The sequence below is a fragment of the Acomys russatus genome, chromosome 17 (assembly GCF_903995435.1).
Source record: "Acomys russatus chromosome 17, mAcoRus1.1, whole genome shotgun sequence".
In the NCBI taxonomy this organism is placed as follows: domain Eukaryota; kingdom Metazoa; phylum Chordata; class Mammalia; order Rodentia; family Muridae; genus Acomys; species Acomys russatus.
This window is the reverse complement of record NC_067153.1, coordinates 9,000,218-9,016,664: the sequence shown is the minus strand read 5'-3', so window position 1 is coordinate 9,016,664 and position 16,447 is coordinate 9,000,218. Positions and strand designations below refer to the sequence as shown.

Genomic DNA, 16,447 nt, shown 5'->3' with positions numbered 1-16,447 from the left:
TGTCCTGAAAGGAAAAGAAACTTAACTGAAAGCTCTGGAACCATATAACCCATATTTTATTGAGGGTGGTTCAAGGAGTGTGTCTTAAAAATGGAAATTATAAACTTGCATTTCCTCAGAATAAAGAGTAAGCTCTTTTTTCAGATGTAACCTTTTTGTAAACTTCTGTGAAATATCTGGAACAGTTAGATAACTTAATATAATTTGGTGGTATGATTAATTCACATAAATCACAAATAAATATTCATAATATACCTTAAATTGTAACATAATAAACATATTTATTATAGCATACATAATGTATAAAATACTTGTGTACTTCTAATGCCTAATACACTCACACACACACATACACACACACACACACACACACACACACACACACTATCTAGAATAATACTTCATAACTTGAGAAGCTTTATAAAGGATGACAAGATTAAATGTTGCTGCCAATGGAAAATATCCTGCTTCCTACTACCAATTCCTGCAAATTGTTGTTTCTATAATAACTAAGGTTTAACTCCCTAGTATATATTATTATCCCACATCCACTTTGGATATGAAGAAAAAATAAAAAATAAATTGTGGTCACAGTTACCAGAGGATATAGGCACTTTTTCACAAGCAAACTAGTAGTATAAAGTATAATTTTTCTTTCAGTGAATTCTGCACAATGAATCCTTAATGAAGGTCACACCCAGTAGCGCTTCATGTCACACCACCACATTATCAGAGTGTATTACCAATGGCAAAGAGGGAAACAAACAAGCAAATCCCCAGAAATTCCTATGATAAAGAATTAAACAGGGAATTATCAACAGAGGAATACCAAATGACTGAAAAACACTTAGATAAATGTTCAACGTCCTTAGTCATCAGCGAAATACAAGTCAAAAGGACTCTGAGATTCCATCTTACACCCATCAGAATGGCCAAGATCAAAAACTCAAGTGACAGCACATGCTGCCGAGGATGTGGAGAAAGGGGAACACTCTTTCATTGCTGATGGGAGTGAAAACTTGTACAACCACTTTGGAAATCAATCTGGTGCTTTCTCAGAATACTGGGAATAGGGCTACCTCAAAGACCCAGCTATTCCACTCCTTGGAATGTACTCAGAAGGTGCTTTACCACACAAGGTCATATGCTCAATCATGTTCATGGCAACCTTATTCATAATAGCCAGAACCTGGAAACAACCTAAATGTCCTCAGTTAAAGAATGGGTACAGAAACTGTGGTACATTTACTCAGCTATTAAAAACAAGGAATTCCTGAAATTTGTGGACAAATGGATGGAACTAGAAATGATCACACTGAGTGAGTTAACCTAGATTCAGAAAGACTCACATTGTATATACTTACTTATAATTGAACAATAGCACAAAAGGATGTCCCATGAATGTCTTCACTTACCAGGAGATTGGGATAGATATGAGGACTTCCCGTTGGCACTCTAGGTGAGAGAAGTATGGAAGAATGGGGAAATAGAAGGATTCAGAAGGTCTTACAAACCTACAAGAAGAACATCATGATGGGCGGATCTGGACCCAGGGGGGTCTGCTTAAACTACTGCACCAACCAATGACAGTACATACAGCAAATATTGAACCCCTACTCAGATCTAGTCAAGGGACAGGACATTATCCACAGTTGTGTGGAGAGCGGGGACTGACTCTGAGATGAACTCTGGTGCCCCATATCTGACCACTTTCCCTTGGTGGGGAGGCCTGGTAGCACTCAGAGAAAGAATAAAAAGGCTACCGAGATGAGACTTTATAGGCTGTGACCATATCGTGAGGGAGGAGGTCCCCTTCTGTTTCAGATATAAAGGAGGGGAATATTTTGAAAGAGGGAGGAAAGGGAGGATACAAGTGAGGGGAGAGCAATTGAGATGTAATCTGAAAAAAAATTATTATGAAAAAACAAAAAAGAGTATGAACCAAGAGGCCCTAACCTGACAGAGAGGATTATTTAAACAGTTGTAAATAGTTTAATTATTTTATTACTAATACTAAAGGCCACTTGAGAAAACCAACTACAACATACAGAAACCTAAATGGAGTTACTAAATAATAGCAAAGACAATGCCCTAGTTAAGCACCTACACATTTTGGTAGTGATATATTTATGTAAATAGTTCACAGACTTCACTTACAATCCAACTATTGGCAATCCTGAAGAAAACATCATAAAGGCCTCCAAAGTGGGAAAGCCATCCATCTTTTGTTATGTGTATTTACATGCCTAAGAGCATTTTACACAGGACACTACTGAGCAAGCTTACTTGGCCCACACATCTGTGTTCTATTGCATTTTCCTGGATAAATCAAGTCACTCAGGGCCTATAAAAGAAGTATTCATATAAAAATGTTTGTAAGGAAGACACATTACTCTTTTTATAAGCTCATTCATTCATGATGAAGCTATTAAAACTAGGTTCAACTTGACAATAAAAAATAAGGCATAATTGTGTAAGTGTATGTGATGGGCTGACCCAGGTAAATGGGGAGGGGTAAAAGTGATCAAGACTCAGAAATAGAGAGACCATGAAGATGTCCCCAGGAGGCTGATTTGGATAGAAATAAAAAGATAAACATCTACACAGATGTGCCTAAGACACATGGTAAACAGCTGTCAGGCATTCTAGTAAAGGAAGTGCTAAGGGCATCCCAGGAACTAGTTGAAAGGAACACACAGTAAGCAGCACACAGAAGCTAAGTCAGATTCTGGGAACTGAGCTCTAGCCTTTACTAGGACAACTATTTGTGGGTGAGGTTCTGAAAAAGTGGTGACAATGCACAGATTTGGCACAAGGGGCTTTCCTTCTACAAAGACCCTAAAAATATTCTCAAAATTGGAGTGATGGCAGCTCTTCCTAAGCAATACATACTAAAGTGGACAAGTTATTTCCAAATCAAAAGGACTTCACTATTCACATGCAACTGGTGGTCTTATCTCAATAATTTACTGGAAAAGGGAGATTTTGTTGAACAGGTGTAATAAAGTAGAAGAAGAAGAAGAAGAAGAAGAAGAAGAAGAAGAAGAAGAAGAAGAAGAAGAAGAAGAAGAAGAAGAAGAAGAAGAAGAAGAAATAATAGTGGGATGCTCAAAGTCATATCAACCAGAGGCTTGCTTTTGATGGGTCTTAAGTAAAGAATTCAGAATACAGTTACTGAGCTCAGTGTCTGAAATGGCACTGCATTTAGATAAACTAAATATCAAGCTGCAAGGACCAGGTCTGCATTAGGAAACTGGTAAACACGGAATCAGAGTACCCAGGGTTCAGAGTACTTGGGGCTCACGTTCATACTCCCTACACCTTGAACACTTAAAAGTGAGCTGGATCTCACTTTGTATTAGCATCTTAGTTGTTTATGAGGTGAGTTTAAATAAGCTACCCAGCACCATTTCTGTACACAGTGTTTCAATGGTTCAACACCTCCTTTGTTACCTCTACCAGAATCTGTCTCTTCCTAGCCAGCTGGAGGATGGAAGAAAATGTCCTCTCCTGCTAATCCTCTGGGTGTAGGGGCTAAGCCAGGGGAGTAAGCAAAGAAACTGAAAAAGAGTAAGTTAGAAAGTCCTCAACATGGCTTAGTGGGTCTAAGTGTTTACTGAATAAGCCTAGTCACGCAGTTCCATTCCCAGGTCACAAACTAGACATTGTAAGATTACTACTGATAGTTATCACTAACCTCGGTACATCTATTGTGGCACACCCATGCCCACTTGAACACTATGTGGTGGTTTGAATAAGAATGGCCCTGGTTTCCATTGGCTCATATATTTGAATGCTTAGTCATAAGGGAGTGGCCCTGCTTGAGAAGGATTAGGAGGCGTGGCCTCATTGTCAGAAGTGTGTCACTGCGGGTGGGTTTTAAGGTTTTAAATTCCAAGCCAAGCCCAAGTGTCTCACCTTTCCTGCTGCCTGTGGATCTGCAGGTAGAATTCTTAGATACTTCCTCAGCACCATGTCTGCTTGCAAGCCACCATAATCCCTACCATGATACCACGATGATAATGAACTAAACCTCTGAAGCAGTAAGCAAGCAAGCTCCAACGAAAGGCTTTCTTTATAAGAGTTACCTTGGTCACGGAGTCTCTTTACAGCAATAGAACAGTGGCTAAGACACACTTCCATACACATTTTCTAATACATACAGCATACATCCATGCACAATAAAAAAGAAAGGAAGGAAAGAAGAAAGAAAGGGATGGGGAAGTGAATGGGTAAGGAAGGAATGGAGGGAGATAGAGAAATGTGGGGAAAGAAGGACTGTGACTTCAATGGAGAAGTAAGGATTGTGGCTATTGTTTCTTACCGATCTAGAGAAGACAGAGGAAGACTACTTGAAGACTAAAGAAATAATTGCTTTGTCCATGGTGAGAGGTATTTGGATCCAACACTGTCTTTTTGTTCCTCCTAGGCCCACTGTCGTCAGAGACTAGGATCTTATCCTTTTTTCATCTTTATGCTCTGATGAATGAATGATAATATTTAACATCTAAAATAACACAAATAAATACAGAACTAAAAATCAAGGCTAAGCAAGGTCACTAAGGGCTGGAATGAGAAAGAGTCATGAAGTCTGGTATGCCAAGTTGGGAAAGCAGACAAGGCAAAATTTAAATACAGAAAGAGCTTTAGGAAAGAAGTTTCTAGGCAGAAGAAACAGTATGAATTCTGTCTCAGCACCCTGTGTGATAACAACTCCAAGACATGGTTATTTTTACCTATCTCTGTTTAAAAAAAAAAAAAAATCAGTCACTTTCAGACCAAATTGCCCCATGTATGATTTCCTGCTTGCAAATCAAAAACAAAATTTAAAAATCCTGAGTCATCTAAATTATAAAAAATTTTAAGGGATGATGCCAATCAGAAATATAAAATAAAAATTAAAACAGTGAATCAGTTGCAGTGGTACACGCCTGTAATCCCAGCACTCAGAGATGCAGAAGCAGGTGGATCTCTGTGAATTCAAGGCCAGTCTGGTCTATGAAGCAAGTTCAAGACAGTCAAGGCTACACAGAGAAACCCTGTCTCGAAAAACAAACCAACCAGCCAAACAACCAGTGAGTATATGAAGTCATTTCTTTATACTATTGTTCAGCATGCTGTGTGTCACATGTACTCAATGTCCTCAGAGGCAAAGGGGGATCTCAGCAGTGTTCCAAACTGTACCCGGTCTTGCAAAATGCCCATCATGGAGGAAGTCAGACCTTCTTTCATTCTTCTGAGAACATGTAAGAAATCCCTGCAGATTTCCCAACTTCCAACTACAACTCCTGGCCTTTTCTATTTTGCCCACTTCATCCATCTCCTCACTAAAGAGCCTAAGGCAGATACTCTCCTGTGTAAAACCTTTCCCTCCCATGAGAATGATGGCACATCCAGGGCAGGGGTTGCCTCCCCTACCATCAGCCTTCAGGAGGCCCCATTCTTAGATCAAAGACTCCACTGCATGCACAACTGGTTTCTACCACAGAAACATCTTGTGTTGCTTACTATGTGCGTAAGACGTTGTTGATAGTTTCTGGTCTCACTAGTTTACAAAGGTCCCACTCAGAATACATTTAATATTGTTGACTCACATTAATGCTCCTGACAAGAAGATTTAGTTTTAGTCTCTGGAGAAAAGACTAGTGGAGATGGCAAGAATCTTAAATGTATAGAAGGCAATGGCTTCAACATTAGGCATGTGCTTTCCTTTCTGCCTTTCTAAATGTGAAGTTTCACTCCCATTTTCCTGAAGAATTCATTAGCTCATCCAGGGCGGGGTCGGGCATCGATTTTAGAAGAGCAGAGCACAGAAAGATTTAGTCTTTGAGATGAAAACAGGCTGGCTTTCTGATCACAGAATGCCCTGATTCTGCAGAGACTTCATCCCTCTTTTAGGTAATAAAAGTAATCTCAAAGGGTGGTCATTATGTGCAGGGCGATGGAATGCAAATAAGGAAATATGATCTGGGGGAAACAAAAGAATCTTCAAAACTGTCCATGCTAAGACATTTGTGGGAAGGAGACAAATTGAAGTTTGAGGGAAATAGGTATTTTCTGATGTCCTTTCTGATGGATGGGAGGGGAACATCCCAGAAAGGCAGAGAAGAACTAGATCTGCATCATATTAAGGCCTTCTTAAAAGAGACCGCTTACGGCATGCTACAGATTCATCAGCTGGTATTGTCTATCATAGAGACTAGGCAGCCTTTAGGGGGTCAGGCAGAGTGGCCCTCAAGCTTAACCTTTGAGAAGCACCCCAAGTTTCTTAAAAGAAACTGTGGGTCAAGCTGAGCTTTTCATACTAGCTGGACAAGATAGCCTTACAGCAAAGTTATGAAGCAGTTATGAAGATCGATGGAACTACATGCATGTAGGGTCTCTCCATGGCAGAGCCAGTGCTGAGCTCATTTACTGGTGAGAGGAATCTCAGATAAAACCACATTGAAGAAGGCACCCTCAAAACCATATCAGTTGTGAAGGCAAGATGACCAAAAGAATTAACTGCAGGGGGCACACACTGTTGTAGAGTCTAGCCAAAATAGACACTATTGTGCCTAGGGACCTCGACTCTTGTCACTATTACAGTTGCTTGTACCTTATTCCTTTAGCCATATGCTCAGGCTAACTTAGGTCACAAACTAAAGACACTAACCTAGGGAAAGAAGGAGTGAGATGGAATGGTATGAAAGTGACTAAATGTATTATTTCAAGAAAGATGAAAAACTTAAATAGAAGATTTGAGTCAGATAAATATACCAAAGGTTAACTCTGTGTTTTGATAATGATGAATTTTACAAGTCCCTTATTTTTAATGCTTATTTCCTTTTCATTTTGCAACTGTATGTCTCAAAAATATACTGATAAATAAACAAATATTGCTACTTTAAATTTCAGTATCTCACAAATCCTAGAAAGCACAACATAATATCTTAGTCCTCTCTGATTTGCACACCTCCAGAGCTCATTGCTCTGGAAATATAAATTACTCTTAGCAAGAAAAACCAAGTCCACATGATGGAATTTCAAAAGAAGATTTATTTTCTGTTTTTCTGTAATTTTGGTGTGTGTGTGTGTGTGTGTGTGTGTGTGTGTGTGTGTGTATGTTGGGTGGAGGTAATCACATCTAGTTTGTGAAATTCTAGCTATAAGCATTATTCAGTCACCACACAAAGATTCACAGAGACTGTGTCTTCCAAGAATAATCTCTCAGGGCTCCATTCAACAACAAATATTTCCCAACTTTCCTGTGCAGAAGTCAAAGCTAGGCTGCAAATGCTAAAGAAATTGCCTCTGCATCCCGCTGGTTTGGCAAGCTGAGAGCCTTCACACAAAGAAGGTCTGTATTTATTTTCCTCTTTTCTGAGCAATAAGCCATAGAAAGTTCCAGAAAGGCCTGGGGAAACACGTTAAAGACTCCCTCTCCCTGTAGAAGAACAGATCTGAAAACACAAAGATTTGCTTCTGCTGGTTGGACAGTCTAAAGGCACAAACTTCTGTAAGCTTATTCTGAAGTCTGGAGAAGAGACTCAGAACCCATGCTCAGTGCACTTTTAGCTTTGTTCTGCAGCAATGCAAACCAACAAGCAACCACCATTCACAGTAATTGCTACAGCTTTGTTGTATTACCCAGTGCTATCCCAAGGGACCTGCTGGTTCTAGTGTCATAGAGCAAGTACCAAAAAGCAAATAGTTTGATACTCTTTCTTTTTTGGCAGTATGGTATGCACATAAATAGAAATCAGTTTCTAAACTATTTGAAGGAGTTTTACAATTCAATAAAATAATGTCAATCCACTTTGAAAATGAGAGAGGATTTGGGTCCATATTATTTCACCATAGAATACCTGTAGATGTCCAATAAGCACTAAATGACAAGGAAAAAACCTCTTCATACATGCTAGAATTTTTGTATTATTATTATTATTATTATTATTATTATTATTATTATTATTATTATTATTATTATTATTATTATTCAGATTACACACCAAATGTTATACTCTCACTTGTATCTTCTCATTCCCATCCCTCCTTCCCTCTTCTGCCCTATTTCCCTCCCTTAAACTTCTGACAGAAGGGGACCTCTTCTTCCCCTACTATATGACCACAGCCTATAAGGTCTCATCTGATAGCTTGCTTCCCCTTCCTCTGTGTGCTAGCAGGCTTCCCCATTAAGGGGAAGTGATCAAATTGAGGGCACCAGAGTTTGTGTCAAAGGCAGTCCCCAGTCTCCCCACAACTGTGGAGAATGAGCTGTCCATTGGCTAGTTCTGAAGAGGGGGTTCTAGATTTACTGCATGCATTGTGCTTGGTTCATGCAACAGTTTGTGCAGCGTCCCCTGGGTCCAGAGCTACTGGCCTTGATGGTCTCCCTGTGGGGCTCCTGAACCATAGTTTGATATCTTTAAAACAGACAAAAAATAAATAAACAACAGAGCAAAGAGAATTCAGTATACTTGTGACTGTAGTATGAGAAAAGCCACTCTTTTCCTGTATGGCATTGTCCATATCCTTTTATCTCTGTAATTTGAATTTTATGCATAGTTAAAACATAGAAAAAGTGCTTGAAAGTCTAATATGCCAGCTTTCTGCGTATTTAAAATGGAAGTGGCATATAAGTACAGTGCACTAACTGATTGGGTCACTAAAGATGAGATGATAGATATTGATTTACATTCAGAATTCTAGACTCACCAAAATAGGAAAAATGTTTTCCTCAAGATTGCCAAATACAAATAGCCAAAACACTATGAGTGTAACATTTACATAATTTCTGATTATTTTGTGGTTCTTCTTGCTGTGAGTAGTTTATTGTATGTGTAATAATATAAGTGTATATGTTGAAAAAAGAAAATATGTATTTGTAAAAAGAAAGAAAGAAAGAAAGAAAGAAAGAAAGAAAGAAAGAAAGAAAATGGAAGTGACACCTGGACATCTTGGCATAGCTGTTGCAGATCTCCATTCTAAAGGACTGCATGCTAAAATTGTCAAAAATAAGGCCTCCACTACAATATCAGGTGAATTTCAGGAGGCGATGGGAGGGTAAAATTGACTACTATGCCCAAACACAATTGGTAATGTAGGATGAAAATAAGAATAATACACCCAAATATAGGATGATGATGGTTCACTTAACTAACAAAGATACCATCTGCCAGGTTTCTTATGCCAATATAGAAGAGGATAAGATTAGTCTTTGTAGCCATATACACGTGAACTACTGAAATACACTTTTAAAGTTGACCTGAGAAATATTGGGGCAGTGTATTGACTGGCCTACTTCTGGCCTACAGGCTTCTTAATAGGTTTGGCATGATGAGGATCTATGAAGGCCAAATGGAGGTGACTGGAGATTAATACAATGTGCGAAGCATTGGCAGCCCACCTGGTTTCTTTCCTAGATATTTGGTTGCAGGTATTACCCTAACTACAAGTGGCAATAAAGTTTTTGGAGCCCCGAAGGGAGCGCAGATGGAGGCTTGTCTATCCCTCAGAGTACCAAATGATTCCTCCGTTACAATTTTGAAGCAAGTGCAGAAGTGTATTGGAAGTACCTCATGGGTCAGAGTGTTGTAAACTACAAGTGTTACCAATGTGGACAAAGATGAAGATACTTATACCAAAAAGTTTTCACAGTACATAATAAACCTTGGAACACAAGACATGGAAGAGATGTGTAAGAAGCTCATGCCACTCCTGGAGGGAATCCAGTCAGTGAGAAGAAGTCTATGAGAGACCCTAATATAAAGATGTGGAACTATCCAAAACATCACCTGCTCAAAAGAGAAGTCAGATCACTGATTTCAACAACAAAAAGGAAAACTTCTGCAAAGTCCAGGAGTGTGCTGCTGAGAAGAAAAGGGACATTTTTATGAAGATTTTTTCTTTTTAAAAATTTTTTATTAATTTATTCATATTACATCTCATGGTTATCCCCTCCCTTGTATCCTCCCATTCCTCCCTCCCTCCCATTTTCCCCTTACTCCCCTCCCCTATGACTGTGACTGAGGAGGACCTCCTCCCCCTGTATATGCTCATAGGGTATCAAGTCTCTTCTTGGTAGCCTGCTATCCTTCCTCTGAGTGCCACCTGGTCTTCCCATTCAGGGGACTTGGTCAAAAGATTTTTTTTAAACAAAGAAAATAAACGTATTGAATAAGCAGCAAAAAGAATATTTTATATTATTTTCAAAACACATTTACCAAATGTATTAGGTTGAGATCAATAAGGAAAGAATTTTCTAACAATCCATTTAGATATTTTAAGATCAAATTCCTGTGGGATATATTGAGTAAATACTTAATATTTTCTAATAATGCAGAGTTTATTGTCAAAATTGAGAGAGCTGTACTAGAGAGATGTCTCAGAGTTAAGAACACCCAGAAGACCCAAGTTCCCTTTCCAGCTGCTATATAATATCTCACAATCACCTGTGACTCCAGTTCCAGGGCATCTGGCTTTCTCTGCTAGCCTCCTGGGCAGCAGGTATGCAGGTAGTACACATACATACTTGCAGGAAAAATTCTTATAGAGGTAAATTAATAAAAAGAAATACAATTTTTAAAAATGACAGAGACGGTTTACTGCCTGAGCAGTCACCCAGAACTTTCTATAACAATGGAATATCATCGTCAGCCTTCTAGCCCAAACTATCTGATAGACATATTTGTGAGCAGGAACTATTGAGGACTTTACACTGTCTTTGCAGAGTTCACTTCCAGTTCACTCAGGTAATTAAGTTTTATTCTTTCTCAAGTCTCTGATGACATTGAATACCAAATAGTTAAGTCTTGCAATTAAGCTTAGTTGTTTAGGGGTTAAGATGCTTTTAGGTCTAGATAGATGTTTTAAGTTAATAGAGATGAGATATGATAAATATTGACTCTCATTCAGAATTTTAGACTCAACAAAATAGGAAACATGTTTACCTCGAGTTTGCCAAAGAAAAATAGACAAATCACTATGAAAGTAACATTTATATGATTCCTGCTTGTTTCGTGGTTCTTCCTGCTGTATGTAGTTTGTTCTATTTATGTGTAATAACATAAAGTTATCTGCTTGAAAAAGAAACATAATAAAAAGTGGAAAAATTTTTAAGTGAATACAGCTTTAAAGAACAGGGAGCTGTGACTTTTTGTACAGTTCTTAATTTGTAACTTTCTGTGCCAAGAACTGTGTATCTGCCTCTTCTAGATAGCTGTGTTTATAATGCCAAAGAAAATAAGATGCACTTAGTTGGTATTTCCAGCTAAAATGACAAACTTGCTGAACCAATCTTGGTCCATTGACTAATTTTTGGATTTTCTGAAAAAAAAAAAAAAGGCTTTGTTAACTAAAGATCTGCCATGCTTTATGAACTTTCTGCAAATAATCTATGTGCTCTCAAGAAAGTAAGTAGAGTATTACTATTGAAGACAAATCATTAATGAGATATTCTTGTAGAAAATCAAATATAGGAACTTCGGATTAAGAAATGTCATGAAAAAGATCATCAGTATTTATTTTGTTTTATATATATAAGTGATTGAAATTATTATCACTGTTTGCACTGAATATATGAAATATGCTTTACTTAAATCATTTACATATTAGAAAAAGTAATGATTGTACATATTTTGAAAACAGCATTTTTGTGCATTTTTTTAGATACCAGTTTTTATATAATCTAAACATCCTATTTATTCAACTACTACCTGACAAATTAAGTTCAGTTTTATCAACTTCTAAATACTATCCCACTTAGTAGCCTCTCACATCTAGACTTGGGCTAAAAAAAAAAAAAAAAAAAAAAAAAAAAAAAAAAAAAAAAAAAAAAGAGCACACATTTTTAGCAGACATCAGAAAAGAGCAAGGCATTTAGAATCATCAGTTTTCCAATTATAGGTGGTTACGTTCCAAAAACTAATGCAGTAATCCCTTAATGTTATCTCCACTTAAATGTCTATTGTCCATACTTGTCTCTTGCCAGAAACACAATAATTACCCCGGGCCTTGCCTATGTAATGAAGGTCTGTGAACAGTTTACTTGTTTGATGTGTCCTGCGTATGAGTGCACTGAACACGTGCTGTCCTCCCACCTGGCTTCATTACATGAGGCTCTGCCTAGTTCTGCCCCTGTTAGTCACGTGATCCAAAGCACAATAATGAAGATAATAATAAGATATTTTACCTTTGGCTCAACCTACTATTTAAAAAAGCCTAAGGAAACAAATTAAACCACTCTTTTGAAATCGGTTTAAAAGTGCTTTGTCGGAATTTGACAGAAATCACAATAGTATTTAAAGTATCTCAGACCATCACCAATGTATTAGAAGTTTGTAGCTGGATGGCCAGCCTTGTAGAAAAACCAAGCAGAGGGAAGAATTAGGAATCAAATGATCATATTTTAACATGGAACAGGGGAGGGAGATGAAAGCGCATTAAGAGTAAAATACTAGCAGATGTGAATATTGTATAAAATCCAAGCCTGATAGGTATCCATATATAGAAGAGCCATAGAAATAAAGAAATAAAAGGAGTTCCCTGGGGCTGTTAGTAAGTCTCACTCTGTGGAGTCTGCCCCTGAATTTGCATTTGCTTCCCTGACTTAGACAAACAGGTCTTGAACGCAGTATTAAATAATTGACAGGATGTGTCAATGTATGGACAAGAAACATTCTCAGAACTCTGGTGCCACATATTTGACCACGTCCCTTGATGGGGAGGCCTGGGGGCACTCAGAGGAAGGATAGCAGGCACTCAGAGGAAGGATAGAGGAAGGATAGCAGGCTATGGAGAAGAGATTTGATACCCTATGAGCACATACAGGGGGAGGAGGTCCCCCTCAGTCACAGTCATAGGGGAGGGGAGTAAGGGGGAAAGTGGGAGGGAGGGAGGAATGGGAGGATACAAGGGATGGGATAACAATTGAGATGTAATATGAATGAATTAATAAAAACAATGCTAAGATAAAAAACAAAGAAAGAAAGAAAGAAAGAAAGAAAGAAAGAAAGAAAGAAAGAAAGGAAGGAAGGAAAACATTCTCAGTGCTAGAATATACAACACTATATAAATTTAACATATAATGAACTCTTGACAATGCGTACACTGAGTGAGGTTGCCAAGTTTCTGTCAGGTCTTATCTCGGGTCGAATGTGAGTGTGTCTATTCACAAACCACCAACACAGGTGGTTTTCTTGGGTTGTTATCGAGATTCACCAACAAATGGTCCTTCACACGGAACCTCATACTGTTCAAGGGATTGCTGTGTCCCACAAAGCTTTCTTGTGCTGCTTGGTAACCTCGATCACTGAACTACATCAGAACATGCTCGGCTATGCCACAGCTACCCTGGACTTCTGTTAGCTTCCAAACACGTATGTATCCTTCCATGTGCTTTTCTTTCTCTTTCCCCCTGCCTAAAACATCTCTCTTAAGGTTCTTCACGTGTTTGAATTAGAGTCTTGCTATCCAGATTTTAGCTTAAATTTAGTCTACAGAGAATTAACATGGAAACATGGCAGCCATGTCTATTTTACAGAGAAAGGAACCATTTACCATGTGAGCGTACCTATCAGTGACAGCCATGACCCTTCTGTCATGTTTAGTGTAAGCTCGTCTCGCTTGCAGCCCAGAAGGCGACAGCGGCCATTTTATCATTGTGTCCCTGTGCCTAGTAGCACATGTAGTACATGGCATGACTCAGAACAGTTCTATGAACAAATAAAAAGAAATATAAACATGTTATAGAGAAGCATTACAATGAAAGAAATAAATGCAGATTCTTCACTATGAGAATTCAAAGAAATGCCTGAAAATTTTTTTCATATGACTACTTTAAAAACTTTCTGTTCTCCCAAAATCCCCACGTGAGCCAGTCTTTCAGAGCTGTACCTGAGGACTCTGGCCTTAGAAAGAAAAAGAAAACCAGAAAGGGAATACTGACACTGGCAAGAAGCCATTAGGGCTCATGGTCTGGGGCAGCTTCCTCCCACATGAATATCAAAGTAGTAGAAAAGTATATGAGCTGATTTTGGATAGTTTGGCCAGAGATGAACATCCATTGGCCAGCTCAGAGATGGCATGGAGGAACCTGCTGGTCACTCAAAGCCATACTCCCTACTGTCTCTTCCTGAATAAGTGAATCTCCAGCAGTTCACCCTTGGTTTGCTTTCACCAGACTTCCGGGTCCATGTGGTGACTCCCCAGCGCTCACCCTTTCAGCCTGACCCCCCTGCCTCACCCACGGGCTGAACCCCTGGGAGGAGGATCAACACCCTGGAGCCTCTACAGGGTGAGTCTCTTGAAACTTAACTGTGATAGTCACTTCTGTCACTGCAACGAAAACTCCACCAAAACCTACTTAGTGAAAGAACAGTTTATTCCAGATCATGGTTTCCAAGATTTGATTCTGTCATCAGCTGCCTCCACTGATATGGTACTGGTACCTCCTGTGATAGTGGAAACATGAGACACAGAAGACTAGTAGCCTCAGGTTGGCCCCAAGCAGAGTGATGAACAGCCGTGGGACAAAGCAAGGTATACATTTCAAAAGCATGCCTTCAGTGAAGTCCTTCCAACCAGACCCCTCTTTCTAAGAGCTCATTTCACTATGAGCCTATAAATAAATTGCTGCATTGGATATTGTCACAATCCAAGCAGCCTCTCAATATTACTATCATGTGGTGGCTCAAACTTCCATTACGTGAGCCGTTGGTGTTGTCTTCGTATCCACATGGTGACACCCATAAACTTGTTGCCTTTTTCCTTTTACTGTGGCTTAAAATTTTTATCCATGCTACTGTGTTCATCCAAATTATTAATATAAACTGAGTGCAAAAGCCAAGCCAAGCTTTGTTAGGAGAGCCAAATCAGGCAGGAAGAAGAATGCTTTTTATAGCCATAATGTGAAAGTGTTGAGAACAGTGTAAGATCAGAGATGCATATGTGAGAAGGTAAGAAAGAGAGAAAAATGGATCAGACCCTTTTACGCTAAAGAGCCAGGCCCCTTCAGTGACGGAACATCTCAACTCAGGAGCCCAGTGCCTCCATTAAGCTGCAATGGCACAGGAGTATTTCCATTCACACTGACACAAAAGCGCAGCTTTTTTCTGACATCTACTAAGTAAGGTTTGGCCAGGAAAGCAGCAGCAAACTGAAGGGAACAGACAACCTAAATGCTTTCCCATGAGCGCAGGGCACTCATTCATCCTTGGCAAGGGCTTTCAGTCAGTCTACATTGAATGGCATGCTGAAACCCTGCTGAGCTGACAGCTGCCACTGGCCTAGAGCCCACAGTGGACCTGAAGAGAATAATTCTCCTCCACTTCACTTGGGGCTTAAAGTAAAGCTGAGCCGCCACTTTGGAGAAACAGAAAGTGTATGCCTATGCAAAGTGAGGACACTGGTTCGGTAATCACGAGGGTCTGGAGATATGTGCATGATGCACAAACAGTCACTTCAGCTCGCCATTTGAACTGTCCTCCTAGTTTATTGTAAACAAGCTTGAGGTGGGAATCTTTCACAAACCAATGTGATTCTCCCATCATTTTGGAAAGTTGAAATATACTTATAAATTAATGTTTCTAAAAGATCATAGAGACCTCCTAGACCAGAGTACCTGTGGTCCAAATTATCAAAGGACATGGAGGATGCAGGACTGTTATCAGACACCTGGAATGTCTTCCCCCTACACCCCCAAGTGATGGCAGCGCTTCAAGAAATAGTTCTGGCCCATATTTTCACAAATGAATAGATGTGAAATTAATCAAGGGAAGAAAGATGAAGAGGTGGAATCTTAGGATATCCAAATAATAATGTCACAATGGCTTCCTGGGATGCTCTCAAATATTCATCTTTCTTTCTGACATGTAATTCTTAAGTAAATATAATATTTCACTTAATATAAAGGCGATGTGTCACCGGAAACAATTTATGAAGCAGTAGGAGGTTGTATGTGGCAGTGTTTCAAACACTTCCAGATTCATGAGCAGTTGGGGTTTTATATATAAATAATTTAAGTTTTCTATTAGTCATCTCACAAACTCATGAGGAAACAAGAATAGCCATAGTGTGAAACTGTTGAGCACAGTGTAAGACCAGAGATGTGCATATAAGAAGCGTACCAGAAACTCTCATATGCTTTAAAGTACAACTAAGAGACTAGGCTGCACTTTAAGGACATGTCTTTTTTGTTAGCCTGGTATTTGAAAATTGATAAAGCAATGTTTTGAACAAAATCAATGAATCAAAATAGCATGTCCTGTTTCCATCTTTAAAAATCGTGTTTTTTCTTAAATATCTGTTGACACTCCTTTGTGCCAGACACTGAGTTGGCAGAAGATACATGTATAATAAATAAAATATAATAATAAAATATCAGACAGAATAGGCTAATTGGCATATTTAATTATATAAATATGTCTATGAAGATACTCCCCAAAGGAAGCACTAACACAGCTTTCAC

General features: G+C 38.9%; 1 pseudogene; it reads left to right on the top strand.

Moving 5' to 3' along the window:
• Window positions 1-9,017: 9,017 nt before the first annotated feature.
• On the top strand, window positions 9,018-9,895 carry LOC127201791 (60S ribosomal protein L5-like; annotated as a pseudogene).
• The last annotated feature ends 6,552 nt before the right edge of the window (window positions 9,896-16,447 follow it).